Raw genomic sequence first — 6,157 nt, 5'->3', positions numbered from 1 at the left:
GTTCACTTGATTATCTATTACGATGTCTTAAATTATAAGCAATTTATAATCTAGTCTCTATACTATATTAATTATCAAACAGCTCGTTTCATGTTCATGTAAGCATTAATGCGCAAATCTGAGAAACAGAAAAACCATTTAGTAATTTTATTAAGTTTAGTAATTTTTTAATAAAAATATTAATTATAGTGTGAATTGAAATCGTGGAAATCGTATCTACGATAATACAACTCGTAATTACTGCCATTTAATGAAATTAGTTGTAATGAGTTGCTACATTACATTTACTTGTGTTTGACAATATAAATTACTCCCATTTCAAACTACAATATTTAAGTAATTGGACTTTTATAGTATTTCCATGATCTTAATTCACGCTACAATAAATATCTCTATTAAAAAAATTACTAAACTTAATATCTTTATCATGATCTTAATTCACGCTATAATAAATATCTCTATTAAAAAAATTACTAAACTTAATATCTTCATCAAACCTGTTTCAATGTGATAATTATCGTTTCCATTTGGTCGAGTTCATTAATTCGAATGGGATCTTAATGTTCCACGTTCACTTTTATTGCCGATAGCCAAGACGAGTTGTCTTGTGGCGAAACGATCATCAGAGAACATCCCTCGAAGCGGGAGGAGCCGCAGGAAGCGTGTCCCTAATTTCTCATGTCTGTCCACGGAAATTTCGCATTCGCCCGCGACCCCTCGTATCCATCTAGGAGCCTGTCGGCTATTAAATCTTGCCGGGCGGCAAAAACTCCTTCCGAATTCTATTTGTCTTTCCACCCGTCCTCTTATCCTGCGACCGTGGAAGAAATCCAGCCACTTCCGTCGGTTTTCCGAGCCCGTCTCGAAGTTCCGGCGACCAAACGCTAATCGGTCTAGACTCCGTTTTCTGCTCGTCCCCCCATTCCTGTCTTACGAAATCCTCGTTTTCCTTCCTCGGCTCTCCTTCGTCAGGATATGGCGAAACGAAGCCACAAGCACATAGTCGAGAGACGATTTTCTTGCCTCTCGAGTACTTCGTCCCTTCATGTGACGCGTCAGCAATTGGTCGACGGAATAAACGGACAACTCAATCGGTTCCTCATGACACGTGCGAGTTTCTCGGTCACTAAGCACTCCGACGATAACATGCGTTTGTTATTTTCGTTGGATGTGCGTTGATAGATACAAATACTGCCGAGGATTAATTAACCTATTTTATCGTGTGTCCGATTATCGTGGAACGAGATATCGAAAGATAATCAATCATAGATATAGATATTAGATCTAAATTTGTGGAAATTAACTTATTTTTTCGTGTGAATTTTCTAAGGTGAAATATTAGATAAAAAATAGATATGTAATGTAACTGAAAATTCACAGACATTGTGAATTTTTAACTTGGAATTGCCTATGTATTGTATCTTATGTGCATAATGCCAACAATTTTTTATAAATATTTAATTCGATATCTCATTGTTGCGAGTTGCACTATCGCGATGTTTACCTAATAATAGACTCCTCTATTATGCCACTGCAAATTAATAATACACTTGGGCTTTATATGAGCAAAGTTTATGTTATATATAATGCATAGATCTAGAAAGATGTTATACATATATAATGCATACATCTCTAAAACTCTAAAAACGCATTAAAATCAAGAATCAGGTAAATATTAATGCATTTATGTATAATTAATCCATGATATGTTCCTAACCACAATGTCAAATATTTAACAAACAAATGTATTACATTATTCAAATATGAATCAAATGTTTTTTTCGTCGATTAATTCTTCACTTTAATTCTTTGCTTGTTAATTATTTTTCCTAATTTCTTTCTTTTTAAACATTCTTGTTCTAAAGTCATTAAACTTTTTCTATTCGCGCTATTGTCACACAGATATCGATGACGGAGTAGCGTCATATGTTCAATATTGACACTGCTTATCATTCGTACGCAACATTAATCACGACGGCGTTCCGAACACGTCACTCGCAAGAAAGTGTATTCTCTAATACACGCTTCGCAGGCGTATCTAACCGATAATACAGTGCGAGGCGAGTAGAAAAAGATGCTGAAGGAAGACCGCGGGAAGCGCTCTTTTTTCCCTGCGACTTTTAAATAAAGTCATCCGGCGGGCACGCTCTAATGGCAAATCTATAATGGCGCCGCGCACCTTTTTTCCCCTCTCGTGCAATGTCCTGTTCCTATCATTCTTTGTTTTTGCACCTCACTTTCGGTCGACGTTTCGTTTCACCTCCGACGCGACGACGCGGCCACGACCAGGCCCTACCTTTCTTGTCCACCGACACCAATTCTCTCTCCAGCTCTCTCGAGAAACGTCGAGTGGCGCAAACGGCGACGCCGGCATCGATCGATCGTCGGATGCAACGTGATAATCCCGCGTGGAGTATGCGGTCGCGTATCTAATCTCGGCGCGGCGGATGCGGCATATATATGTGTATGTGCGTGTGTGTGTGTGTTTATGTATTGAGTGCAACAAGGTATATAATACGCGCAGTGATATATCATGTGTACGGAGAACCGATCGTACTTCGGCGTATCCGCGCGCCCTGTTTAAGATCACCGGTGATTGATTTTCTGGAACGAAGAGAACGAGCCGCGCGCGCCTCGCCGGGGAACATATCGCTTAATCTACTTGATATAATTTTCACGGCGTTAACTGGTATTAAGTACACGACGCCCGACACACTGAAGTGAATTTTTCGATTAAATAATAATCGATCTTTGTAATAAATATTCGATTGACTATTTTCCTCGTAATTTATTAATTCTTAGAATGAACATTCGGTAACAAAGAGAAGGGTCTCTCTGTTTTGTATTAATTTTTCAAACACAGCGCAAATTTTTGTGTTCCAGAAACAAATTTATGAAGCGTATCGATATAATTTTATAAATTAAATAACAATTATGCAAAAGAAATATTTTAATTTGTATTAAAATTATAAAATTAAATAATAATAAATTTACATGAAGAGTAAAATATTATAAATATTATGATGTTGCAATCAATTTATATTGTTTCGCGCATCAGTGATGGCTATTGAAATTTCCGTTAGTTAGCACAGCAGTGAATGCACGACGGTAAAACTTAAATGGTCATGACATAATCAATAAATACTTTGACATACAAAATATTAAATGCACATATCAAATCAGGTAATTGAAACGGATAAATGAGCAACGTTTATCGGATCGTTAATTATCGGACGAATGAATAGTTATCGAAAGGACAAAATCGAGCATATTATACCGAAGTAAACACGCTAAACAGCGTAACCGTTGCTTGAAGGAATACTTATGACATTTACGATGCAAACGGGGATGTTTACGATGGTAATAGACAAATGCGTAAAACTTGGAAGACCGACTAATTTGATGAGGGTTCCGAAATGAATCGTTTCGCCGAATTGGTCGAATGTTTCGACGTGGCTTATATTACCAGGTCCCGCCGGCTGGACCTTCTCTACGGCTTTATCTTCACAATGGGGTACTATCTTGAACACCGTGATCGAGATTGCCACGCAGGTCGTTATCGTTTTATGAATAACAGTTCTCGAAATTACCTCTGCCAATGTACATACCCTATCCCGATCTATGTAACTACACGCCACGTGTATTTAAGTATACCGTGCGCTTTGCAAGGGCTCGTTCTGGTGCCCGGCGTGGGATATCGAGCGAAATACTTCAAAATGGTACACCTACCGGCTGCAGATGCATTATCTATGACGTATAATCGTCCGCACGTAAAACGCGATCTTATGGGAATATATTTCGCCGTTTAATAGTGCACTAATACGCTTGTGCGGAGTTAATATCGACGACTAGGTATTCAAATCGTATGTAGTTGGAAAATGTCAAAAGTCGAAAGTGACTTGTATACATGATACTAGTGATAAAAAACAATAAATCAAATGCTATGAATTGAAAAAAAATTCTAAACATCAAATCTTAAAATATATTAAGAAGTGATATGTTTCAAACTACTTTATTTTTATTAATAATTAATGTATACGTGAATATATGAGAAAATGAAAAAGAACCACTTTTCCTCTTTTTTTTTGCCACGACAAACCTTAAAAACAGACCTGTAAACTGTCAAGGCGAATTGAAGTAAAATAATATAGATGTCTCGTCTTTCTCCCCTTAAGCAATAAATTTCCTTTTCCCCGGCAGTTGCGCTTACCGCGGTCGAAAAAACCATCTCCCCGCGATTCGGCATGAAAATAATGCATGATGCTAGGCACGGTATAAAGAATGTACGCATTCTCCAAGCTATCCACGCACCGACATCGCCGTACGGAGATCCCTCAGTACTCACACTAATGCAGAAAGTGAGGGAGGAACGCGCTCGTACACGTGCGTATCCGCGAGACGTATGCAAGGGAAAGTAAGGGCAAACCCAGAGAAAAGGGCCAGCGAGACGCACGCTTTCGCGATAGATAACGATCGCGCACGAGTCCCGAAGCTTTATTTTTTATTCCGCGAAAGGATTCGAGAGATCAGTTAGCGGAACAAGAACACAATGGAAAGAAGAGAAAGGAGAGAGAAAGAAGGAGAGAAAAGGAGTGAAGAGGTACGCGATCCCACATGAGCTTTCAAAAGAAAGTATGTCGACCGCTGTGGATTGTGATAAATGTCGCGACTGTGATGCTGCGATTTCAGAGGTATCTACCACCAATGCCGGTACCGACCATGTCTCCGAGGGCTGCTTTTAACCCTCGTCGTTCTTCCCGATCTCCTGTGAGACGCGTGCCGTACATACAAAAGCTCGGCAGGATCTTTCTCTTTGTCGGAATCGTACGAGTGTTTGTCGTAGATATCGTATACCTTTCGCGCGATTCTAAAAAAATGACGTCATTCGGACGAGTCTCGAACGGATAGTCTGTTGGAGATGTGTGCGATAGAATCGATGATGGACCGGTAACTCGATGGTTCATGACCGCTTGTGCCGGAGAATCGCCCGATAAATGGGACGTGCAAGCACAAAGTATCGGTTAGCACCGGGTAATCGTTTTCGCGAAAACTCGTTGGCCGATAGGACGGAAGGGGTGGACAGGACGAACCGGCGATGATGCGTGATCAACGAGCAAACGCGCTTTTTTCTCCTCTTTTTAGCCCGAGCAACGCGCGTAGGGGTGCGTTGATCGCAGCTTGATTGCGCGCGACACAAGCCACTGCTTGTAATTAGTGCGCGAGTCGATTTGACGCCAGAATCGTTTCTTTACCTCAAAGGGAGCTGTTAAGGCCAAGTGGGTTGCAAGAGGAAAGAAGGGTGATAGTTGGAGGAAGAAAAACGAAAAGGGATGAAAAGCGTGATACAAATCGGAAGAGAGAGAGAGAGAGAGAGAGAGAGAGAGAGAGAGAGAGAGGAATGGAAGGAGGGAAGAAAAGAGGGAGAGGACTGGCATACCCAGGGCAAAACAATTACCTACCCTTCCTGCACGCCGGGGGCACATTTTCACCCTTCAAAACGTGGGAAGGAGAGCCATCGCTTGAGGTATGCGAACTACTCCCTACAAAGCGCATGTATATGTATAGATGCGCACACATACGCGCACGCATATCCACGCGTCACTCGTGGGTATGCTCGTGTGCTTTCTATATACACTAGGGCATTCCTCATCCTCTCGACGAGCATTACCGCGTCCCCACGAGACCGAGGTAGGGTTCTCGCTTTACGGGTACAGCACGACGAAAATACGATGAAACAGACAGGTGAAAGAGAGTGTGTGCGTGCACGCGCACGCACGCTCGGACGAGAGAGAGAGAGAGAAAGAGAGCAACAGATAGATCGATACGCGATGGTAAAAATATATGGGGATAGCTGAAAAGTAGGTACGCAGGTAACTGGACGTCCATGGATGCTTAACAGTTTTATAAATTGGAATTTATACGGTCGTCTCCTTCCATTTTCTTCTCCCTCCCTTGTTCCTTATCATCGGTTCGGAGCGTTGGTAACATGAATAATTCAGCTGCCACAGTAAGCTCGCACGTTGCTCTTTTCTTTCCCTACCCCCGTTTTTTCATCCTCTTTCTGTAAATTGAACCCAGAGGCGATTCACTAGCGCAACGATACTCGTCAAAGCCATTAGTCCCGCACTGCAAGTTCCTCCTTTTTATTTTACCTCAT

The sequence above is a fragment of the Camponotus vicinus genome, unplaced genomic scaffold (genome assembly GCF_025532165.1).
Source record: "Camponotus vicinus isolate PSW18456_S1 unplaced genomic scaffold, iyCamVici1.0 SCAF_1, whole genome shotgun sequence".
Lineage (NCBI taxonomy): Eukaryota > Metazoa > Arthropoda > Insecta > Hymenoptera > Formicidae > Camponotus > Camponotus vicinus.
Note: the sequence above shows the minus strand (reverse complement) of the source record.